Source organism: Heterocephalus glaber, unplaced genomic scaffold, assembly GCF_053883595.1.
Source record: "Heterocephalus glaber isolate CG9 unplaced genomic scaffold, H.glaber_assembly_v1.0 deba00000943, whole genome shotgun sequence".
Lineage (NCBI taxonomy): Eukaryota > Metazoa > Chordata > Mammalia > Rodentia > Bathyergidae > Heterocephalus > Heterocephalus glaber.
This window is the reverse complement of record NW_028258175.1, coordinates 2,368,205-2,393,778: the sequence shown is the minus strand read 5'-3', so window position 1 is coordinate 2,393,778 and position 25,574 is coordinate 2,368,205. Positions and strand designations below refer to the sequence as shown.

Sequence of the window (25,574 nt, the reverse complement as noted above, 5' to 3'; positions counted from 1 at the left end):
AGCCAGCCTGGCTAGCTCTGCCACCTGCCTGCAGCCCATAGCAGCCCTGGTTCGGCCCTATCCTCCCGCTCCCATGCAGTCACTATAGCTACTCCAAACTGCCCACGGCTCCTGAGCCTTCCAGGTCACCGCCTCTTCCAGGCAGCCAGCCCTCCCCCGGGCTGAGTCAGCCCTGCCCTCCTCTGCCCTCCCACCATCCCTGAAACAGACCCTATTAATACCCCGGGTGGAACGCATCATATGCTCTGCTAACTGCACTGAGCTCTGGCAGCGAGGCTCTGGAGGCAGCAGGCAGAAGTCTTGGTGCTCAAGCTCACACTGTGTGACCCAAGGTTACTCAAGCTCTCTGCACCTCTATTCCCTCATCTGTGAACTGGAGACAATACAGTGTACAGCCTTCACATGTACAGGACAGAGTGCCTGTCGTGCTCAGCATCCTGCCAGGTGCCGAGCATACAAAGACAGACCTGTCTTCGTGGCACTTACAGTCATGGTAGGGACTGGCTGGAAATAGAATCTAACACAGAAAAGGTCCCTGCTCTGCAGTTCTGATCGCATGTGTGTTGGATGCCTGCCGGAGGAGCAAGTGGTCCTGTTCGGAGTCCGCACCCTCAGATCCAATGGCTCCATGACCATGTGTTGGCTTGGCATTTGCCAGGCCCCAGCATAAGTCACATGCAGCGCTGGATGTGTGGAGGTGTGGAGTTGGACCAGGCCTGGAGCCTGCTCTGGCTACCTTTCCACTCCCACGGCCAGGCTTGGAGTTTGGTGGCTGAATGACCCCCAAAGACCCATGAGTTAAAGTCTTGGTTCCCAAGGTGGCACCAACTGGGAGGTGGTGGGACCTTTAGGAGGTGGGGCCTAGTGGGAGGTCCTTAGGTTATTGGGCGCATGGCCTCAAAGAGGATCCTGGGACTTGGCTCTTCCTCTTCCTCTCTTCTCCTGGCTCTTGGTGTATGCCATTTTGCTCTGCCGTGAAGTGCTGCCTCATCATAGGCCCAAAACAATGAGACCACTCGATCTCAGACCAGAGGCTCAGAAGCATGAGCTGAACTACACCTTTTCTCTCTATTATTGAACTATTTCAGGTATTTTGTTATAGTACCAGAAAGCTGACCAACAGGAAACACAAACATGGGGGCCCCAAACCCCAGGTTAAGCCTTTGAGGTTTGTGGCAAAGATGATCTGCTGTCTCCACAATCTGTTTCCCTTCCTCCGAGCTGAGGAAGATGTCTAGGCCTCCCAGGCAAGGCCTGGCCATGCAGAGCTCTTGCCAATGGCTTGTGAGTGGATGGTCCAGTGCTGACCTCCCTACACTCTCTTCTTGACTCCTGAGTGCCTATATCAACCATGCAGAGAGCAGGTGCCCTCATGGATACAGAGCACTCACTTGGGAGAATCCTGGTCCTGGAGTGACTGCAGTGGCAGGGCTGCCCCACCTACCCAGACGCTCACCTAAGAAGGAAAGAGCTTCTCGGTCATGCACAGCCTTTCCCTGACTGATGTAGGGCCTGAGAAAGGCACGGAGACCTTGGAACTTGGAACAGGAAGTGGCCATTTCATGCTGCAGGCACCAAGAAAGACTTCCAGGAGGAGGGTGTATGCTCTTGGCTGAAAGGAGGTCCGTATTCTGAATAAATGCAGGTGTATTTTGATGGAACTGCTAAACAGCCATGAAAGAGAATACGGCAGACCCACATGTGCAGCTCTGGGAAACACCTGGAACCTGCTGTCGGGAGAGGAAAGGGCAGAGTCACACGCCACGCTGCCACTGCTTTACACAAGTCTGTGGCTGGTTATAGAGGAGAAACCCTGGGAAATTCACACTAGATGGAGGAGTGGAGATAAACACATGGGAAGGGAATAATTGTTTTACTTTTCTTTTTATCCTATGGGGCTGCCATATTTTTGGCAATGAGTAGCTATTATGTTGTAATAAAGCTATTGTTTGTTTGTTTGTTTGTTGTACTGGGGTTTGAACCTGGGGCCTTAATACTGAGCTACATCCCCAGTCTCCCACCCTTTTTATTTATTTTTTTGAGAGCAGATCCTCACTAAGTCATTAAATTGCCCAGGCTGAACTTAAACTTTCCATCCTCCTGCTTCAGCCTCCCCAACGTGCTGGGATTACAGGCATGAGCCACCATATCCCACTGCTGCTGTGACTTTCTAAAGCAAGTTGGGAATTTCTTGACCTGCCCTCTCGGGAAAAAACCTGCTCCAGGTCTTACCTGGACTGCCCTGGCTGGGCTGTAAGCTTTGAGAAGCCCCCTTGGTGTCCAAGGCAGCATTGAGTGCCCTTTGATGACAGAGACCAATACCAGGGTTGTAGGAATCGATTTCCATTTAATTAGGTCAGAGCTCAGTGGTTTCCAGGGACAAAAGCATCAGAGGCAGGGAGTTTGCCAGGCTCCGGGAGATCTGACCCCAGGTCAGGACAACAATAAAACCAAAAAAAAAACAAAACACCCTTGCAAGATCCTATCAAATGCAGGGTAAGTCTTTGTCAAGTGTGGGTGGCACCAGGGATAGATGGAGATTCAGACAGGGGAGCTTCCCTTCCAGGCAGATCTGGTCTGGGCACCACAGAGGAGAGGCGAGGGCAGTGTGGCTGAGGCTCTGCTTTGGAGTGGTTTGAGTGCATACCCCAAAGGTTCCGGGGGTGTGGTTCCCAAAGTGGTGGTATTAAAGTGTGGTGGGGCCTTTAAGAGGCGGGGCCTAGTGGGAGGTAATTCGGTCCCTGGGGCTGTGCACTGGGAAGGGCCCAGCGCTGGAGTCTCAAGCGGCAGTTCTGTTGGAGGAGGAAGCCTGCCCCCCCCCACCCCCGCCCCGCTTGGTCTCGGCTCCCTGTCCTGTGGTCTCTCGTCTTGCATGATCCCACCACGATGCCCACTCCCGGCTGTGACTTCGCCAGGAGGCCAGAGCTGAGGTTGCCTGGTCTTGGACTCACCCTCCACACCAGGGAGCTAAGTGTGCTTTCCTTACAAATTACCCAGCTTGGGTGTTTTGCTATAGCAACAGGAAATAGACGCATGCAGCTGGCAGTGGCTAGCTCTTGCCACCGCCACCGGATGGGATCGGAGAGCCTTTCCACTGGGCCAGCCCAGCTTTACTCCGCGAATACTGGGCAGGAGTAGAGCCGGAGGAACTCGGGCTGCAGAAGGCCAGGGAGGTAGGACATTGACAGTTTTCATACTTCTAGCGCAGGAGTCGGAAATCTTTTCATGTAAAGAGACAAGGTCTTGTGGTCATAGAGTCCCTGTCCCAATTACATGTAAAACACAATTTTGCATAGTAGCAAAAAGCAGCCAGAGATCATACACAAACAAACCGGCATGACCATGTTGCAATAAAACTATTTACAAAACAGGCAGTGGGCAAAAGGGTGCAAATGCACTTAACACTACTGAACTGCAGGCCCAAGAGTGGGTACAGTGGGAATTTGTATGTTATGTGGAATTTTTTAACCACAGTCAAAACTCTAAAACTAAAATGGGCAGCAGGCTGGCTCGGCCCAGTGCTGTGGCCCTCGGCCCATCAGAAGGCACAGTCCACTCTGCGATGAGGCAGGGTCCCTGTGCCAGGCCAACAGGGAGGGTGCCTGCGCACTGGCAACTTGTGTCCGTGCCCAACCTCCCCGGCACATGAACATTTTTAGATAGTCAGGAATGAGCACAATTAAAGAAATGGCCTCAGCGGGGTTTGAAGCACTTAAGGAAGGAAGCAGAAGAGCCTTCCCCTGACACCAGCAGTGGTCTGATTCAAGGCTTAGGGGCCTCTGTGCTGTCTCCAGGCTCTGGCATCAGGGGATATGGCGAGTTGAGGTAAAGAAGCAGCAAAATCCTCCCCACCTCTGTGAAGCAGTGGGCATCCGTGTGGTGAAGCAGGTACTTTCAGTCCTGTGCTCACCGTGGATGAAAATGGTCCTGATTAGAAATAAACGACCCCAAGCCCCATCTCTCAAGGCCACCCTCAGGCACCTGGGGTTGAAAGCCGGACTGTTTGATGGACAGCGTGGCAGGTGCCAGTGTCGCTGAGGGGCAAGCGGAGGAGCTGAGCTGCGACCTTACTAGACCTGTCATTGATTTTGCTGGTGCCCACGTGGCAGGCTTCCCTAGGATCTGAGCCATCTACCCCAACTCTATTTTTCTCCTAAGCCACATTCCTGTTAGCACACGATCTTCCAGATTGTGGGGTTTTATAGGAATGCAATAATGCCTGCAACGTTCCTCAATCCCACCGCCCCACCACACACATCAGATCTGCGCTAGGGAGCTGCTAGCATTTGCAGAGTCCCTGGTGCAGGCCGCGTTGGCTAAATGGCTCACACCCCCACCTTTCCTAGCAGTAACCCGTATTAGCACATTCTGATAGAAGGGGAAATCGAGGATCAGGGAGGTCATGTGATCTGTCCAAGGTCATAATTAGAGGCAGCAGAGGGCCCCTTGATGTCCTCGCCGATCTTCTGGCCTGCCCTGTCATGCCCACAGCATCCTCCAGTTTTAGTCTGAGAACTGCATTTGCCTCCACCCTTGGAGCTGATTATTCAAAATGCGTAGCCCAGAAGAACTGAGGGAGAGAAATTGAACACTGACCTTCAAGAAAAGTTCTCACTATCTTGTGGGCAAATTGAATCAGGCGCAGTTTTGATGACTGAGAATATCAAATTGGCTTTTTCCTCCTATTAGAAACTCCAAAATCAATAGGACCCAAAGAAAAGCCTGGGGTGGGACATGGGCCTTATTTCAGTGCCCAGACTCATTCCAGCACAGTCATTTACACAGGTGTGGGTACTGTGACCGGAAGGCAATGCAGCAGGGATCTCAAAGGTCAGAGATGGGCTTCGGACACAGAGAACAGAACATGCCTAGGACCAAGTGTGGTGAGGCGCGAGCCACACAGGCATCGCCGCAGCCCGTGGGAGTGGGCACTGGCGCAGCCCCTCGGGAAGACGCATTCCCCAAGGAGGGCAGCGTGCCTGCTCTGACTCGGGGCCCACTCTAGGGCAAGACCTCAGACCAGGACAGGAGAGCAGGTTCAGAGCAGCCGTGGGGTCGGGACAAGAACAGGATGGCAAGGGGGCGGGGACAAGAACAGGAAGCCAAGGGGCGGGACAAGAACAGGAAGCCAGTGTCCCCGACCATGGAGTCAGTGTAGGACACGCCCACTAATCTAATTACAAACAGGGCACAGCTATGAAACAGACAGGCCCACTCCCACACACACCAACACGCGCAGGCACGCTCAGAAACACAACGTACACCATGCAGGATGAAAGCAGCGCAGAGTACCCTTCTGTCACACCTCTGAGCCCAAGGGCAGTAAAAGCAGCCTTAGCCTGGGAAGACCTGGCTGGCGGAGCCATAAAGAAAGGCAGAGAGTGATGAGCACAGAGTTGAGGACAGAGTGCGATAGTCCAAAACTTCGGTGGTGAGTGCACAGGTATTTTATCACTATCATTAAGTCTTTCAAATAGGTTTTAAATATGGTTTCGATATTTCATATTTAATTGTTTTAATTGAGAAATTTAGCAAAAGGAAACAAAATGGTTCCAGGGACAGAATAGATGAAGCATAGCCAGATTCATGCCCTTCTGAACACTGAAAGGACACTCCCGGCTCCTCCCCCTACCCTTAGAGAACATGCCCAAACATTACCTGTAACACTAGGAATAAGCTTTTGGTTACCACAGAAACGTAACTAGCAGTTGCTTAATTAGTAAAGGCATTCAATTATCTACCACACCAGAAAGCCGCAATACGTGGCTAAGGGTCATTCAGTAGCTTGGTAAGGTCAGGAATCTAGGTCTGCAATTCTCAGAGGCACAAGATAGCTGCTGCAGCTCCAGACATCACAGCCCCACCCAACCGCTGCCAAATCCAGGAAGCAAATAGTATCCAGGCAGATGAGAAAAACTTTACTCATATACCCATGTCCTTCTGTCACAGGGAAAAGATTTCGCCAAAAGTGCCCCAGTAGAGTTTTGCTTACATCTCACTAGCTAGAACTGGGCCACTTAGTCCCTGCTAGCTGCAAGGGAAGCTGGGAAAGTATGTGCCCATTTCAGGCTCCTTGTCACATGGACAAGGAAGGAGAGGGAAATCACAGTGCAATTACAGGCACCTGCCGCACTGTCATGTCCTCAGCCCTGTCAGGTAGCCCAGGCCCTGTCTCGTGGAAGATGAGCCCAGAGGCCCTGCTGGGTTGTTTCCTCCTTGAGATGCTAGGCAGGCCCTGCTCTGCCTGGGCTCCGACCCTGCTCCATCCTGGGGCTGAGGGATAAGCTCCACTTTGGAAGCAGCAAGGGCTTCAGCCAGTGGCCCTGCTGTCGCGCCCTGCCCAGCTGCCTGTGAGCAGGAAGAGCCGAGCTGCAGGACCAGGCACAAGGCAGCCAGCCCGAGAGCGTGGCCTTCCCTGCAGCGTGGGCCAGCGGCAGCACACGGGGTGGGGGTGGACACAGGCAGGGCTGGCCATGCCCTGACGGTCAGCATGGGGAAAACAGTGGCCCGGGCTGCGGGGCTGTTCTCCTGTGGCCACAGTCCCTACCCCTCTCGCTGTCCCATGCCGAGGCCGGGTCACCGTGTCCTCATGGCCCTCTCCCCTTGGGCACGTCCCAAGTCCGGGTTACCACATGGCCTCCGGGCCCTGGAGTTCTGGCTCCTTGAGCTAAAGCGACCACTGAGGACGCTCCGGTGTCCTGTGCCGTGCGACAGGAACAGGTACACTCACGTCAATGCCACCCTGGGCTCTGAGGCCTGGTGTGCAACTGCTTGCAGTTGGGACTCAGTGGCCTCAGAAGCAAGGCAGCACCACTGTCTGGCTGGGCCCCGAGACCCGGCCGCGGCCATGCAGCAGGCAGCAGGCAGCAGAGACATGCGCGGCGGCTGCCCCAGCTCCCTGCCGCCACTCCACAGTCGGGGAGGGAAATGGGGCAGCTGCGCTGGTCCGCGGGTCTGGAATCATAACGGTGACTCTGTCCTCTGTCCCGTGCAACACAGCGGCCACACCCGAGTACTGCATTTCATCCTCACAGACACCCGGGAGTGCACACTGCTGAGGGACGTGGTAGCCATGCCCGAGAGTCCTCAGGAGCCTCAGCTCCTGGGCCTTGTGCCCTTGCCTGGTCCCCCTTGCTGAACTGGGGACAACAGCGTGCTGCTGGGTGACTTCACAGGCCAGTGCACAATGGCACTGCGGCTTCTGGCTTGCTCTCAGACTGCTCCTTGGGAGAGTTGCCCCGTGCCAGGCGACCCTCCAGCAGCCCCGTGTGAGGCTCATGTGCCGAGGGCCCGCCGGCTGGCAGAGACACTCCAGCCCCCACAGGCTGCTGAGGGACCAGCCCAGAGCCGCCTTCTGCACTCCTGGCCCGCAGGAACAGGGAGAGCGCACTCTCTCCCTCTGTCACACCGCTAAGTTTTGGAGTGATTGGCAAGGAGCAAAACTTAGGAGTTCAGTTGCTTGCTAAGGTCACACAACTGGTGCGTAGGGAAATCAGGGCTTGAACCCAGAGTGCTTGACCACTCCGTATACTGCAACTTTGGCCACTTCTGAGAAGTTTCAGTGTGTGCCTCCCGGTGGTCCTCTCCCTTCCCTCTGGCGGCCTCTTCTGTGCCCAGGACTCACCCCGTTCACTCACTCCACCTCCTGGTTCCTCTGGCAAACAGGGCTTATTTTCTCCAATTTGCTCTACTAAAATTTAATCAGCCAAATAATGCATCAGCACATTTCTCCTTTAGGGAAATTCGATAGCAGGTGAGGCCCTCCGGGCTCCTGGGAACATGTCCCTCCCTGACTGGCCTCTCCCAGACCCTCGTCCTCACCATGTGGGTCCCAGTCCCCCCATCCTAACCATGCGCATTGCTGTTGACCCCCCAAACTCTGCCACAAAGAGCAACCCACAATACCATGCTGAGCAAGGCGGCACTCAACAGGCACTGCGACATCTTGGATGTGAACACACACGCGTGCGCACACGGACACAAAAGGCCAGCCCAAACTGCATTCCACAGCATGCTTGGGTTTAGGTGGCGAGATTATAAAGTGAGTCAAAGAACTGGCATAAGGAGCTTGTGGGGTGGTGGCATTGTTCAATTTTTGACGTCAGTAGCAGTTCTGGGAGGTCCAATTGGCGATCATTGTGGTTTTGCCTAGATGCCCCCCGAGCCTCGTGTGCTCCTAGGTGAGGGCTGGGGAGGGGCTTGGATCACAGGGGTCGGACACCCTGATGAGTTTATAGCTGACTCGCTGTTAGGTCCTCGGAGGTGGGTCAGCATGGCCTGCAGGGGTCTGTCTCTTCCCCACTCCTCCCTTCGCTCCCTCTGCTTCCCGGCCACCGTGCTAAGCAGCGCTTCTCCACCGCGTGCCTCTGCCATGCACCCTGCCTTGGAGCCAGCCAACTGGAAACTGAAACCTCCACATCTGTGAGCCAAAATAAACCTCATCCTTTAATCCACAAGTATTGAGTATTGTGTGCCAGTGATGAGGAATATGTCTGTAAGTAGGCTGGGCATGATGGCACATACCTGTAGCCCCAGCTACTCAGGAGGCTGAGGCAGGAGGCTCTCTAAAGCCCAGGAGTTCAGGGACAGCTTGAAAGACTGTCTCAAAAAGCCATTAGGCAGGGCATCCTCAGTTTCTGTACCTTTCTATGTACATGTCACAATTTTGTAAGATTTTAAGAAAATATATTGTTTTCTTTTTTTAATATCAGTTCATCACTATTTTTCTGTCTTTTTAACACTGCTTCTTTGTATTTGACAGTACTTATCCAGCAGTCCCCTCTAGGCTTACTTCATTCTCTGTAATGTCTTCAGCATGGTCTGTAGACTGACTGTCCCACACCAGGTAGCCCTCCCCCAGTGGCAAACATTTTGTTTGTTTCTCATTTTTCCCTGTTTTGACCAAGGCTGCAGTGACTGTCCTGCACATCTGTGTCCCCAGGTGTACCGTACAATGGCGTTTTCAATAAACATCACAGAAACATTGTCCACTGTGGCTCTACTGCTCCTCCCTCCCATACCTGGGGTCTAGAATCCCGTGTGCCTGAGGCTCAGCCTCCAGCCTAGGGGACCCTTAGGGAGCCAGGCCCAGCAGGAGGAAGGGAGGTTACTGGGAGCATGGCCTTCAAAGGGATCCTAGCACTCCAGCCCCCCACCAATGGGCCACCTTTGCTGTCCACTCCCACCATGACGTACCATGTTACCACAGCCCCAGGGCAACAGTGGTCTGGAACCATGAGCCAAATGAACCTATCCTCTTTTTAAGTCCATTCTCTCAGGCATCTTGTCACAGTGACACCAAGTTGACTAATACCCTCTCTCCCCAAAACTGAACAAAGATTCCTATGTTCCTATACATTTACTAATTTGTGGCCTCAGAAGTGTTTGATTTTCTTGCATCTTGGGGAAGGAAAACAGTATCTCATTATTGTCTACCCCACAGATGCAGAAACAGGATCAGAGAGCCTAAGCAATTTGCCTGAGACCACACAGCAAGAAAGTGGTAACACAAGGACTTGAATTCAGGTCTTTCACCTCCAAACCCAAGCTCTTGCCAAGATCTGAGGTTCTGGCCCCTAAAAAGCAGGTCCTCCTAGATAGGTATGACCGTCCCCTGCCACGGGGCCAAAGGCAGCGCACCATCTCACAGGAGGTGCAGGCATCATGGTGCCGGGGCTGCAGAGGTCCCGGGAAGCGAGCACAGGCTTACCTCCATGGAAGCCATCAGGGAGGAAATTAGCTGGAAATGGAATCGACAAGGTGCTGCCGGGACTCTGATAGTAAATCAGACAAACTTGCATCTGACACGATGCATTTAGAGCAGGCCGCCACTGGGTTCTCTGCTGCTCCCAAGCAACCAGCCACAGGGAGCGAAAAATAAAACAGTCTATGAAGCTACAAAACGAAATAATGAATGACAACAGGCCCCAGAACGGCGTGGGGAGAATTATTGGGAAATCAGCTAAGAGCCATCAGGAGGGTAGCCTACACTGCTGCCGGCAGGAGGTGGCCACAGTGCAGAGAGGCCGCCTCACAGCCAGAGCGGCTCCTGCACTTGCTGCCTGGGGACTTTAAACAAGGTCCTGTGGCTCTTGGAGACTCAGTTTCCTTGTCTGTGAAATTAGAGGAAAAGAAGGGTGTGCCTGCCTCATAGCACCATGTAAGGACTCAATGAGGTGTTGACTACACAGGACCTAGGGGTGCGAGCACAGCTGTTCATGTTGTCCACAAACAAGTGCACTTTGGGGAGGCTGAGCATGGCTGCCGTGGGGCCCACCCTCCATGCCCAAAGAAGAAAGATTTCTCAATGTACCAAAGCCCTCCTGGGCTACAGCAGCCCCAAGAGGCTCCAGCAGAAGTAGGTGCTCAATAAACAGTGGGGTTACAATCACAGCAGTCTGATTGTCCAGCTGGGGTCTCTTGTGGTCATTCTGACCACAACTGTGACAAGAACTCTGCAGAAGCAAAGAGAGGGCCATGCAGGTCCCACAGTATCCTGCAGAAAGAGCCAGGCTTACAGCAGTCTAATGGCAGCAGCTGGGGACGGGAATAGCAAGTGAACAGAATGTCCTGGCCTGCCCAGGAGATGGACACACCAGCCACATCACAGACGGGTGCAGGAAAGCGAGGCAAATGAGCCATGCCTCCCAGCCCCCCAGGGGCACTGACAGGCCTTCAGTGCCTCCTCTGAAGAGGAGTGGACAGAGGAAGACATGCTGGACAGAAGCCAGGCATAGCGGTGCGGGCTTGTGGGAGGGAGGCCGAGGCAGGAAGACTGCGAGTGCAGGCAGGGCACCTTAGGGACTTAGTGAGACCCTGTCTCAAAAATGAAACAATTTTTAAACGAGTGGTGATGTAACTCAGTGCAGAGGTCCTGGGTTCAATTCCCAGCACCACAAAGAACAAAACAAACAAACAATAAAACAACAGGCCATGAGACCTACCTGCAGGGACTGAACTCAACCGCCTGCCCTGACTCTGCTCACGCTGGTCTTTCTGCCCGAAATGCTCTCTGCTGTGTCAGTGTCACCTGTCCTCCAGGCCTGGCTCCAGTGCCGCACCATCTCCAGAAAACTCCCCCTTCAGAAATGTCATGAGCTCTCGAATTCCAGCCCTAGCTGGCTCTTACTGGAGTCAGATCTGGCCACAGTTCAGCCACACCCTGTTGTATGACCTGGGCAGAAGCCCAAAGCTGACTAGAGCAGAACCAGACCAGGCCTAGAAGGGAGAGGACTGGGAATGTATGTGTCAGCTTTTGCTGCTGCAACAAAGAGTCCTAAGATCTCAGTAGCTCTCCACACTAAGCATTTGTTTCTTCTGCCTGCTCCATGAGGGCAGCTGGTTGGATGCTCAGCTGCGCTCAGCTAGTCCCGGCTGCCAAGTCCCTAGCTCACGCGGCTCTCATTCTGCATCCACACAGAAGGACCAGCGAGGTCTGCAGCAGGATGTCCTTGGGCAGAAGCCACACCCTCACGATCCCCACATACGGTAGGTGTCACCCCTGCTTGTGTTTGCATAGTCGAAAAATGACCAGGTCCAAATCAGCAGGGGAGGCTCATGCAGCCTTCTGCGACCCAGCTGTGGTGGGGAGGAAATGAAGATAGTGCTGGCCCTGTCTGTGGGTTCAGCGCCCGTGGGTCCAAGAAATCCTAGATGGAAAACATTTGGGGGAAACATCACTTCTGTGCTGAATGCCCAGGCTTCTTCCTTGCCGTTATTCCCTAAACAGTACGGTCTAACAACTATTTACATAGCATTTGCATTGTATTGAGTACTGTAAGGAATGTAGAGATGATTTGAAGTACACCGGAGGATGTGTGTAGGATACATGCAAACACTACACCACTTTATGCAAGAGACTGGAGAATCCTTAGATGTTGGTATCTATGGGGAAGCCTGGAACCGATTCCCCACTGATCCTGAGAAGTGATTGTAATTGTGAAAAAGTAACATCATCTATCATGATGTATTATTCTTCACTCTCCAGTCTCCCCTCTCCCCATTCTGGAAACTTACTCCTTGTTCCTTGGGCAGCCCTTGGTGCCACTATGGAGGGAAGCACCCTGATTCAGGCCAGCCAATCAGAGGACTTCATTCATACCCAAGGGCCATGGTGATTGGCTCAGGAATACGCACATGATATAAATCAGGCCAATGAGATCCTTTCTTGAGCCTTTTCAGCCAGAGCTATGGGAAAGCAGCACTCTTCCCCCTAGGGTTACAAGGCAGGCGGGGCTTGAGCTCCAGGCTTATGAGGAACCATGCTGATCTCCACAGAGCGCAGCATGGTCCACTGTCCTGTGCTTTCCAACACAACTACACGTGAAATGTGCTGGTGCCAATGAGGAACTAAACTGTAAAGTTTATTTGGGGTTTAATTGATGTTTGGTTTGATTTTCATTACTTACATTTTAATCTAGCAGCCACACGTGGCTAGAGGCTAGTATATTGGATGGAACAGAGACTGTAAGAAATAAAAGAGACTTTTGTGACATTTTGGGGCTGTGCTGGGTTGAACCTGGCACCACCTAGACTTTGTAGCTCATCAAAGGACACAAATTTCTTCTCTTGGCCCCAGCTCATAGGATTTCCATCAGTAGAAGTAGGAGTCTCAGCTAACCAGCAGTCATCTCTGCTTCTTTTCCTGTTCTTGGGCCAGCATTGGGCAGAAAGCTGCACATGAACATTTCAGAATCTTTCCACATATGCCCAGGAGGAGTCCCAGAGCCAGGACACCGAGTTCGAACCCCTCCTTTCCCTGGTACTGGCTGCAGGGCCTTGGGAAGATGCTGTGTTGCTGTTCCAAGGCCTGATCTGCCTGGGGCGTGAAGACCACGTGAGTTAGTCCGACTGAAGTGCCTAAAACCGCACCAGGCATGTAGTGAAAGCTCCCTGGCCACGACTTCATCACCTCTTCCATCCAGTCCTGAGGTTGCAGGCCAGTGAGCTAAGGCTCACAGAGGCCAAGTCACTCACCAAGTGGCAAAGGCAAAAGATGACAAACCTAGGATGGAGCCAGGCCTGTGATTCCAAAGTGTAAACCCTTACCACTCCACTATCCTCTTTGTAGCTTTTAAACTCAGTCCATGGTAACTATAAGAGTAATATTAATAAGGATTAGTACTCGTTGCATAACCAATAACATAAATCCCAGGCAGTTTTGCTTCAGAGCCCAAGCTTTTAGTTTTCAGAGAAAAACAAATGTTCCCTTTTTTAATGCTCCTCCTGTGCTTCTATTACTTCGAAGGAGAAGGTCTCAGCTTGGTGCTGATATGCCTTTAATGCCTCTCTAGCACTTGCTAATCTCTTCTGAACAAAGGGAAGCCAGCCTCAGCTCCCAGCAGACTACACTGTCCAGAGGGGACTTGGTGCTCCTTATGTTACATGCCTCAGGCAGAAGTGGGAACTACTCCCCTTGGAGGCACTGTGGCTCCCTGTAGAGAAAAGGCAGTGGACAGAGGAGAAGCCTAGGCCTCGGGCCTCTGGAGCCTGCAGTGGAAGCCAGCCCAGCTATGTTTAGGAGGGTAGTGGACAGCAGGCACCAGAGCACAAGCCTTGTGTGGTCCCACTGAGTGTCACACAGCCTGCGCCAGCTGATGGACAGATCCTCACCCCGCACGCAGTGATGCTGCAGAAACCGGCCTCTATACAGAGCGAGACGCCAAAGGCCCCATCTGAGTACCTTCCCCGTCACCGCCAAATAAGGGTCCTGTGCCCGCTGGGCCTCGGTTTCCTCATGGGAGCAATGGAGGCGGCAGTAATTGCCCCCAGAGAATGGCATTATGAAACCAATGAGGCCGGGCAAATGTGCTGTGAAAAGAACTGAACAAACACGAACTGTTGCCATTGTCTCTATTGGACTCTAAGTGTTTTATTTGTCAGCGGAATCACCCGCAGGAAACAAATTGCTGACACCAGCGTGAACGACTCGTGTTTTGGGTTCAGTCCGTCTCACTGCATTCTGCTTTCCCGGCAGGGATCGTCTTCCCCCTCTCAGCCACTCAGTCTGTAGCAGTGCCTGGCCCAGCGAGGCATCCACAGATCCTGTGTTCCATGTCGGGACCGTGCATGACAGGTAACAGGAGCTGGGAGTGCGGGGCGAGGAGGGGTGGATGCAGATGGGCAAAGACAGGTGGATGCAGATGGGTGCTGATGGACAGAGGGAGAACGGATTCACCGGGGCCACGCAGACTGTGGGTGAATGGGTGGAGGACAAGTGGGTGATGGAGTCCAAATGCTGTTTAGGGTGCGACTGTTTGTTGAGTCAGAATCTTACTCTGGTACTAGATACCAACTACACAGAACTCGCAAGCCACAAGGACAGCACGTGCACAGGTGTGCATGCGTGCATGGACTGGTTGTGCAGTCCTGAGGGAGAATTTGGCAGAGAATGAAGATTATGGGAGGAATCGTTTGAACAATAATATATTTCTTCTTTTTGGGGGGGGCGGGTACTGGGGATTCAACTCGGGACCTTGCGCTTTCGAGGCAGGTGCTGGAACCACTGAGCTAAATCCCCGGCCCACAATAATATATTTTAAACAGGTATTGAAACATCACAAAGTACCCATTATATTATAACTTTTATGTATTGGTTAAAAATACATTACATAGGGCTGGGGATTTAGCTCAGTGGTTCCGCCGCCTGCCTCGCAAGCGCAAGGACCCAAGTTCGATCCCTGGTACCAAAAAAAAAAAAAAATACATTACATTTTTTAAAAGAATGTACTTTAAAGACAGTTTCAGAGGCCCTCTCCAATCCTCCCTGATCTCCTCCAGCCCAGGGCGAAGAAGGCTGCTCAGGAGGCCCGAATGAGGCCCGCGCAGGGGAACGCTCTCTGCGAGGCACTCAAGGCCACATTCAACCCTGCACAGCCCTGGGGACACTGATCCTCCTCAAGGCTTCAATGATGGTCATGAACAGAGCTCTCTGGCTACCGCCCTACCCCGGAGTTTCTGGTTGCCTGGAGCAGCTTCCCAGTCGGTATTTCCTCAGTCATAAGGACTGACCTCCTCGGAGCGCGTCTCCCAGTGCATGGGCCTCACCGTAGCCTCCCAGGCCCTCCCAGGGCCGGAGACAGAGACAGGGCAGTGATTGCTCCATCCACAGGTAGTAACCTGGTGTGGCCTGATGTGCAGCCCTCTCCCCAGCCTCATTAACAGCAACAGGGAGGAGGACCCAGTAACCATCTCTGAGGGGCCAAGAAAACTGCATCAAGGGAGCAGTGTTTGAGTTAAGGCTGGAAGGATGCAAATGCAGAAGCCACCAGAAGTCCTAGCAACAACCCAGAAGTCATAGGGACCGCCTGGAAGTCTCAGCCTCTCAGAGCATCAGTGTAATGTGTTCTGGGGTGCAAAGCCACCCTTGTACTACCCGTTGTGTCCCCGACATACAAAAACTACACCAGTGTGCAGAGGTGACTTCGAGCTTCTCTGTGAGCTGTGGACACACAGAACGGGGAAGTGGCCAGATGGCAGTCCTCACCCCTGAGAAAAGAAAAGAGCCTCCTCCGGGAGGGACAGGCCGGGCCTTTTCAGAGGGAGCTGCTTATAAAGGCTCAGGGGCAGAAAGAAGCTGCTTGTCTTGCCTTCCAGCACCTCTCCCCTCCTCCCACGCTGCGCCTGGATTCTCCCTCGGGAACCCCTAGCCCAGGCTGTGGGACTGCAGAGGCCCTGGCTGCAGATCCAGAAGGGAACAAGGAGCCAGGCCTCACTGTCTCCACAGTGCATCCCTGCTACCAGGCCTGGCTCATGAGTCCCTTCTGGGACTCGGACAGTTCCTGTGCAAAACTCGGGCTTCAGGCATCTGAAAAATAGAGAAAACAAAAGGGAAAAGTAGCAGTAAGAACGACAAAGGAAAGTTAGGGGAGGGAGAGAGAGTGGGAGAGGAGACTGAGACTTAGCAAGCAGATCCAGCCAAAGCCAAAGCCACACTGCTTTCTCCTCACGTGAGTCAGTAAAAATGCACTTCTTTGCTTACACTGGTCACTTGCAATCAACCAGTTTTCCAGTATTTGTATTCCTCTACCCATACTAGGAACTCGGGACCACGGGAATGAGACAGGATGGGGTTCAGCCTGCCCAGCGCAGAGGTACATCCCTGCCACACTAGACTGAACACTGTTACCTGCACTCACTCACTAGCTTTCCCAAAGCAGGTGTCCAGAGGTCGAGGCCCCCCTACGTCACAGATGGATGTGCCCATTTACCCACTTAGAGAGGGGTGACCGCTGGTGCGTCACAGCTTCCTGCCTACTTTGAAACCCCAGATTCTCTGTGGCAAGCTGGGGTGTAGGCTCAGCACGCAGATGGCGTCCCATAAATATCTGCTGGATGCATCAGTTAATGCTGCCCTGCAGATACATTAACGCAGATGCGCAATTCACTTTCTGGGCACCCATAGCGCTGTTTCTGACAGAGTGAACAGTGTGCAGACAAGTACAGCAGAGCAGCCACTCCGAGAAGACTGCTTTCCCTGATTCCGGGCCCGTCATCACTAGGAGGAGAGACATGTCCTGAGGATGCTTGAACTTCAGCAAGGAATTACAGCCCCACCAGAAAGGGAAATAATCTGAAAATGGAGAAAATTCGGACTTACAATGAAAAAGCAACCGGAATTCATCCCGGCAAGATTGCAAGACAGCTGCGTCTCCTGGGTATTCAGGACACACGAGAGAAGAGAGAGCTCTGACTCCTTCCCAGAAGGTTCCTCTCCACTGAGCACCTCTCAGCTTTCAGAGCAGAATGGCTGGAGAGGCATGGACGCGCCTGCAAAGCCGGGGAGGCCTTTTCCTTCATTTGCTCTCCATCAGACTTTGATTCTCACCTCAGATTAGGTAAAGCCACGGAGACAAGCACAAAAGACCCTAGAATCCAAATACAAGCAGCCCCAACACTTCTTGAAATTCACTACAGACCACGTTTGCTTTTGAAAATTAGAAAAGTACAGGGCCGGGGATTTAGCTCAGTGGTTCCACTGCCCACCTCACAAGTGCAAGGTCCTGAGTTCGATCCCCGGTACCAAAAAAAAGAATGAGAAAATTACAAAATAAACAATGACAATGAATGAGAACACACAGAGCTGGCCTAGTTAGGGCGAAACAAACAGATTCACAGTCGGATGGACGCATTGGCCCCCGGGGCATCTCAGCCCATCCTGCGGCTCCTGGAATCTCTGGCAGCGCGGCCTCTGTTCTCTGGGATGAGGTTTTTGAGCGTCCACCTGTCTAGTTGACCTCTGGGCTGTCACACACATGTGACAAACGTAACAGCCAGGTCTGAAATCAAGATCCCTTGGAATGGGATTAACATGAGGAAATGGAAAAATAGGAACAAAATCTTTGTAAATAGGGAGGAATGGAGGGGTTGAAGGGAGGGCTGGGCAAGGGTGAAAAATAAGAACCAAGAGAGATTATGTAAAGGTGCAGATTTCCAATGATGAATGTCATTATGTTGTATACCTAAAATGTACCAATGATTAGAATGAATAATTGATAATGCAAAATAGGAAGAGAAGGTCCAAAGGGGTAGGGGTAGTGGGAGGGGCAGGGGAAAGGAAAGAAGGGAAAGGAAAAAGGATGAGAAATGGAAAAAATGGAAATAAAGTCTTTGTAAATAGGGAAGGGTGGAGGGCGTGAAGGGAGGGCTAGGAATGGGGAAAAAATAAGAACCAAGATGCATTATGTAAAGGTACAATTCCCAATGAGAAATGTAATTGTGTTGTATACCTACAATGTACCAATAAAAGAATTTAACAACAACAACAACAAAAAGATCCCTTCCCTCCCACTACATTATCAACTGCACAAAAATAAAAGCCTCTCCCCACCTCAGTCTTCTCCATCTCAGTAATGGGCACAAAAATCTAGACACTGGCCTCACTGCCCTCCTCCTCACCCTGCATCCAAGTGTCGGCCACTCCTGCTGGCTCTGCCTTCAGACTACCTCCTGAATCCACCAGTGCCCCCTACCCAAGGCCGGGTCACCAGTGTCTCCCCTGACACCCATCAGTCAGACTGTTCTTTTGGTAAACTCAGATCATAGCCTACACCCTTCCTGTTTAAAAGCCTTCAAAGGCATCCCTGAGTATTTGGAAGAAAATTCAAATTTTATATTGCTGCTGATAAGGTGTTGAAGGACTAGGCCCCTCCCAAGCAATTTGCCCTCTCATTCCCCAACAGCCCCACTGGCCTCTTCAGAGTTCTTCAGAGCTGCCTCCTGATTCTTCCACAGGGCCTTTGCACCTGCTCCCTCTTCCTATGCTATTCTTCCTCCCATCTCACCATGCTGTAGGTAACTCAGGTGTCACCTCCTCAGAAAGGCCTTCTCCTGCCTGCACATCTAAAGGAGCCCTGCTCCCCACCTGCACCCATGATGAGGGCAGAACAGGAGCAGAGTGCAATGCCAATTAATTTTAAATGGATGTAGGTAAATATTTGAAAAATGCTCCCAGGGGTCGCTCCAGGGAAAGGAGGGGGGTAGCTGGGAACATGGAGATTTTGTACTGTGCATTGTTTTGTGCCTTTGAATTTAAAGCCATGTCCATATATTATTATTTCAAATGTTTAAAAGTCAAATAAAATATGGAAAGGCAGGAGGGAGAGAAGGAGGGAGAGGAGGAGGAGGAGGAGAGAGGATGTAGGAAATTGTCCTAAGGAAATAATTCAATGAACAAAATAATCATTACGGTATTAAACTTTATAGAAACAAAATAAAATAAAATGAATGTCCTGTAACGTAGGAATAAGTCAAGAAATGGTGCTTTGTGAATAGAATGGAGTATGATCCCATTAGTAATGATCATTATTAAGGCTACAAAAATGTAAAGAAATGTTTATGAGAATAATCGATGAAAAAGACTATTAGAATATATATAATTACAATATATTCTATTAGAATATAAGAATACACTAAGAAGACAAAGCAGCGAGTAGAGAGCAGAAGACTGTGGAGGAGAGATGTCTGGGGCATCCGGCTCTCTCGAGGGTCCCTGCAGAAGTGCTGGCTGACTCAGCTGTGACCTCCTCCAGTCAGGGACCAGAGACAGGGCTCACAGGGGGCTCGGGGCCGGGAGTAGAGACAAGGGCAGCCGAGAGGCGAGGTCAGTTCTGGTGGACTCTCATGTCTCTGCCTCCTGCTGTGGGGACCATCCCGGGGCTGCCCTGTGCTTTACGGGTGCCCAGCAGCTCTGCTGGTCCCACCCACTGGTGTCAGTCACGGCTCCCCCAGGCAGGACCCGCATCTCCAGACACAGCCAAGGGTCCTGTGGGAAGGGACAGTCTCCCCCAGGTGAGACCCCCCAAACAACCTTCAATGGGGAGGGGGCAAAAAGGCCCCCAGTCGAGAGTGCCACTAAGGTAAGGTACTGACTGCCAGGGTCCCCAGCCGGCCCACAGGTAGGTTCCCCACTGCCTCTGCACTTGCTAGTCACAGCTACATTTGAAGTACATGTATCTTACATGGTTTTGAGAGCACCTTTTAAATAATAAGCAGGTGAGCACCCTCTTCTCGTGGGAACCCCACTGGCAGTACTGTTTACCAGCTTCTCGCCCCTCCGGGGACCAGTCTCAGCCTCCAGCCCACGTGGCCCCTCAAGAGCAAGCGGGAGGGGCTCTAATGGGGCCGCGTTCAATTAACAAAATATTGGGAAGCACTTTGCTACCTAAAACGCTGCATCGTGATAATAGCTCTGCTTCCCACACCGGGGTCTTTGTGGATTAATGGTAGCTCGAATAGTAAATTGCTTTGAAGTCTTAGTCAAAGTTTTCCACAGACTGCAAATGTCAGCTCTCGAGTTGGAGCTGTGCTCGTCCGACCTTGTCGGGTGGAGGCTGAGCCCCATGTGGGGCACAGGCCGGTCTGGAGCTCCAGGCAACATGGGCTCTCCAGGCTGACCACCACCGCCTGGCCTCCGAGCACACGCCCTGGGGAAAACATTGACGGGTGTAGAATCTCATGGGTCAGCAGAAGGGGCACGGGTGACCGAAAGCCAAGCGTCTGAGTGGGCTGCCCCATTTGGAATTAGCCCAAGAGAGAGGCTGGAGTGGGTGGCTTAGGGAAAAAGAAAACAGCTTGAAGAAAGTGATTCTTCCTCACGCCCACCCACTGCAAACTCCCCGATCTTCTGTGGACGACGAGGTCTGGGATTGCATCATCTCTCAAGTGGGCAACTCGGACAACAGGCCCTGGAGTCCCTGCTGCCCCTGCAGACAGCCGGGTGCCAGGCACAGGCCATCAGGCAGGAACGGCGAACATAACTCTGCGGCAGGGGGCTCATCACCACCTCCCAAAGATGCCTGTGTGCCCTCCACTTGCCAGCCCAGAGAGGCCACAGGCTCCTGGCTGTGCACTGCAGCTCCCTCTGGAGCTCTCTCTGGCCCAGCCAGAGCCCGGCCAGCACACCAGCGGGCCAGGAGCAGCAGTTGGCAGGAGCTGCTGGAGGAGCCGGGCCCCAGCTCTCTCGTGCTGGCAGCTCTGAGGCGGCTCCTCTGGGTCCCTTCCCCAATCACTGTGCCCTCCTCCTCAGCACCTCCTGGAATCCCTTCCCAGAAGAACACTCAAATGACCCTAAGGCCCAGTCTAAGGACTGACTCCCGGAGACCCTGGGCCGTGCAGCGCAGCCCCGTCAGCTCGGCTGTGTCCTTCTCCCAGGTCCTCTGGCACATCTCCCTGCAGGGACTCGTGGGACACACAGAGGTCAGGGCCCCTCTCCACTGACGTCCTGGACACATTTCCAGACAGCTCCCGGAAGCCCCAGCCACCCTGCCCTCCCTCCTTTTCCTTGGTTTAGCACACGTCAGCTGCCCCTCCTGTGTGAGGCCCGAGGCTGACTGACTCTCCCAAGAAGAATGTAAGCTCCACAGGAGCAGGATCTGCCCATGTATCTCTCCGTTGTCAGGACAGCGGGCCATTTGCACACTAATAAGACACAGCCTCGTATCCCGATGGATAAATCGCCACTTCAGGTGCCCCTCCGCTATGGCGGGGAACGGAGACATCCACCCTTCCTTCGTGCTATGCGTGATGCTTCTACTGATGTAACCAAGTTCCCCTTCTGGCTTTTGGAAACCATTTTTCATTGTTGATACAAAACAGCAATAGTAAAAACAACCACCACAGTGATGATATAAAAGCACTACCTCTGTTGTGTGCCAGGAGCTGTTCTCATGTCAGATTTTCTGTTGACCACAGCCCGGGCAAGCCCTGCTGAGTCTTACACGCTGCTGGACTCGCCCATCTGACCCTGACTGCTTGATCTTTGGACCCAGGTGCCACGTAGGACACTGTTGTCTAATGCTTCCCTTGCCGGGATGCAGCCACCCACAGCCTCTCCCCAGCTCTGTCTCCAAGCCTTCCGGTGACTACTTGAGGCCCACACATGTGAGCGGCGCCTCTGTTCCCCACTGCCCGTCCTGGACAGGACGTCGGTGTCAGACCAGGGAGAGCTCCTCGCCGCCCACAGGAGCCCCATGGGCAGTAGGTAGTGGCTCAAGCGCCCAGGCTGCCTGCTCCAGCACCAGGGCCCAGCTCTCTGGGTGGTCCTGTTGCCTGGGCTTTGGAAATCACTTTTCATCGTTGACACAAAATAACAGTAACAACAACAACAGCAGTAACAACTATCACAATAACAACATAACTAGATCTTTATTATGTGCCGGGAGCTATTCTCACATTACATTCTCTTAGTAAATACACAAATGAACTACAGTGAAGCCATTCAGGAACCTAAGGTGAGGACACATCACGAAAGTGGGGTCTTGCTTCTTGCTTCATTTTGGTTTTGTTTCCTGGTAACCAAGGCTCTAGGTTACTATAACAATGTAGCAAGTTAGGCCATTCTCACAGAGTGGGAGTTCCTGCAGCTCTTCCCTGCTCGTAGGCCTGACAGCCTCCCAATAACCGGATGGGTGAGGGGATGGGATACTTGATCTCATTTACAGGTGAGGAATCCAGGCTCCTGGAGTCTAAGTGCATTATTTGAGATCACCCTAGGGAAGAGACGGAGCTGGGATTTGAACCCACAGAACTAGAGTCCGGCTTCCACAGAGCAACCTCTCCAGGGTCTCCCCAACTCGCCCATTCCACCCAAGTCAGAAGTTGGGGCAGCAGAGGCCACGGGGCTGAGAGTGCGAGGTGCACACACTCACGCTGGAGTTGGAGTCTGCTTCCTGGGAAGGAGGGCAAGTCTGTCTCCATGGTTACGCTAAACCTGAACAAAGCATCATACACAGATTACCAGAGCCTCGAGCACCAGCACCTCGCCCCCGCCGACAGCCGAGAGCGCCGACTGCCAGGCCTTCCAGCCTCACCCGAGAGCCTTCCTTTTCCATGATTCCCACGATCAAATCTGGCACTTGATAATAGCTAAATGTTTTCTAATTATTTACTCGCTCACCTTCACAGCGCCCCATGAGATAATGATCCCACTGCACATTTCTGTAACATTCTGTCTGCCTCCAAAAACTCAAATCAAGTTACCAAGATCATCCCATCGATCCTCCCACTTCAGCTCTGTCGGATCCACAGAAAGCAATCCCAATCATTCTGTTTATATTTGGGGACACTGCTCTCCAGGATCTGACTGTAGGCCAAGCTGTGACCACAGGACACACTCGGGTTCTTCTTACTCCGGAAAATGGAGAACAAATGAGCTTTGTCTATTTGCCAAACGCAGTCGCGGACAGCAGCTCCTGGTCAGCTGTGCAGAGAAGGGCTCTGAGGCAGAGTCTGAGATTTAGGAAGCAGCAGTGCGGCCGGGTAGGGCTGTCGGCCATGGACAGGAAAGGTGGTGGTGCTGGCCCTCGACGACCACTTCCTACGGCGACAGCAAGTGTCTCTAGGAAAGTTTCACATTTGTTCTCAGCCAGGAGCAATTTCCCTCCCAAGAGGATGCTTGGCACCGCCTGGGGACATTTCCAATTATGACAACAGGTGGGTGCGACTGGCCTCTGAGGGTTAGAGGTGCTGGAAGCTTCTACAAACCCCACCAGGAGCCAGACATGGTGGCACACACTTGTGATCCCAGCACTCAAGAGCCTGAGGCAGGAGCTTAGGGCCAGCCTGGGCTCCACAGCTACACCTGTCTCAAAAACCCAAAAAGAAAAAAATGCCATGCACAAAACAGTGCCCTACAACAAAAAATGATCCATTCCAGAGAGTCGGCGTGCCCGAGCTGAGAAACCCTCAGCGGAATACACACACACACACGCGCGCGCGCGCGCACCCGCACAGCAGCTGGGATGCCTGTGCTTAGTCCTCAGCAGATCCGAAGTCAATGTGAGAATGTGTCCAGAACAAAATTCCCGGTGTTCAGTCCAAACCCAGCCTCCCCGGCCCCATCTCAGTACATGGCCTCACTGCTCGGCAGCTCAGGGCGAACACCCCAGCCTGCTGCCCTCCCCCACGAGTCTCGTCACATCCTGTCCTCTTCTCCCAAGCCTGTCACCCTCCTGCACACCACCACGCGGACTCAGTCGCCACTTTCTCTTGCCTGGGCCACTGCAGTGGCCTCCTAACTGGACCCTGGCCGTACATGCCCCCACCTCCAGCCTTTGGCAGCCGCTGTTCCCTCTGCCTGAGGGGAGGCTCTGCTTCGACATCCCAGTCCCAGAAGAAATGTCACCACCGCAGGGAGTCCTCATCCCTGACCTCTCCAACCAGAGCGGCTCCTCAGTCCCTCCAGCCTCCTCTATCCCTCATCCTAACTGTTGAGCACTCCTGTTTGTTTGCTTGTTTGCTGCCTCTCCGCTCCCTCCAAGTCACAGTTAAGGATTCAGAAGAGTAGAGACCTTGTCTTGCTCACCATTGTATCTTTAGTAGGAAAAAGAAGCCAAGAAACCAGTGCCTGCCACACAGTATGCACTCAAAACATTCTAACAAAGGAAGGAATGAAATGCCGAGAAAAGATGTCCACAAGCCACTAAGAACGGACATCCCCGGAAAGGGCAGTCTCTCGGCCGTCTCTGTGGGCTGCAGCCCCTCCCCACGCAGGGCGGCACTGCTGGCCACCTGGCATCTCTCAGAACCACTGCCGAGGTGTCACACCCCACGTGCCCAGCCATCCCGTGCTGCCCAGCCCTGCATCCAGGTGTCTCACTGGGAGCCCATGGTGGCGCATGTGCACCAGGGCCTGTGTGCTACCCCTGTGCCGATCCCCATGAGGGACCCTGTCCCTGTGCTGGGCCCGCTCAACTCGGGACTTGAGTTGACTCCCTTGTGTTGGTGGATAAAACGCAGCACCATTAGGTGGAGTCACTGGCTCAAGGTCACACAGAGCACAATATGGAAGAATCCGCCTGGGATGAAGGCCTGCTGTCCTGCCTGTTATCCCCAGTAGCCACAGGATAAAGCCCCTGTTTGATATTAACACGTGTGGAGAGCTTCGTTCCGAGTGAGCAAGGGAGGGAGAAGCAAGGCAGAGGGACAGCAGTTCCAGCCTCCTGGATTCTAAGTCTGCTGCAGTAACTGCCACCCTCTCCCCTCCTCTTTCTCAGAATCTACCTTGGTGCTGGGCATGTAGCTCACTGCCAATGTGCTTGCCTAGCCTGCATGAGGCCCTGGGTACAAATAAACCCCAGCACTGCCCTCTCCTTAAAAAACTGCACACTCGTAATCCCAGCACTCTGGGTGGCTGAGGGAGGAGGATGACAAGTCAGAGCCCAGCCTGGGCAACTTAGCAGCTTAGTGAGACCCTGTCTCAAAAGTTTAAAAAAAAAAAAGGCCAGGGATTTGGCTCAGGGATTCCACCGCCCACCTTGCAAGCTCAAGGTCCCAAGTTTGATCCCCAGTACCAAAAAAAAAGTCCTGTGCCAAGGCCCTGGGTTCAGTTCTCACTGCCAAAAAAAATCTACCCTCAACAGAGGTCACAGAGTTTCTGGAATAAGACTGGTGCCAGCCAGGGAGGTGAGATTCGTCCACTTAGCCATCTTTCAGCAAAGTGTTCAATGATGCTTGGAAACCAGTGAGGCAGCTGGAAATTGGACCTGTTGGCAATGACCTCCACTAGAGAAGGAACGTCCACTGCTCAGCTTATCACCGGGTGCCACCAAGGAGGAGGAAGCCATCCCCCTGCACACCCACCTCAGGGACATGGGGTCCCCTAGAAGTGGTGCCCACTGCCCAGCAAGGGGCCATCCCGGTGACTGGGACAGTCTGTCCGAGCCTCCCTTCACTCAGCACCCATGAGGCTGGCTGAGAGGCTCGGTGCGCCGGCCACAGTATGCCTGAGCTGCAATGTCAGACAGCGCAGACGAGAAGAAATGGAGAAGCAGAGCACGTCAGGAACCAGGATGACAGTATCCACTTCTGCTCAAGACGGGGCTACACACTGCTTCAGATCACAGGCAGGTGATGCCTATCTTCTGCATTCAAGCCCCCAGGAGATGAGAGGGAGATCCCTCCTCCAGCGCAAAACATAAGTAAATGTTGAAAAAAACAAACTAGAAGTCTGCTTAGACACACCTGCCAACTGGCAACATCATTAAGATCTTTGAGTGAGACGCTAACAGCAGCCCGGTGACAGGTGAAAACTGCCATCTTACTTCCGAGTAAATGTGAGGCCAGGAGAGTCCCTGCCA

General features: G+C 52.9%; 1 protein-coding gene across 4 annotated transcripts in view; it reads right to left on the bottom strand.

Moving 5' to 3' along the window:
* Gsg1l (GSG1 like) overlaps nucleotides 1-25,574 on the bottom strand; it is a 196,427-nt gene that overhangs the window by 157,896 nt on the left and 12,957 nt on the right. The window contains exon 1 of one of the 4 annotated variants that reach the window (XM_087209081.1): nucleotides 10,944-11,019. The exons of the other annotated variants lie outside the window; for them this stretch is intronic. The gene's annotated coding sequence lies outside the window, so the exon portion shown is untranslated. Of the gene's footprint in view, nucleotides 1-10,943; nucleotides 11,020-25,574 lie in introns of those variants that run through there. 4 annotated transcript variants of the gene reach the window in all.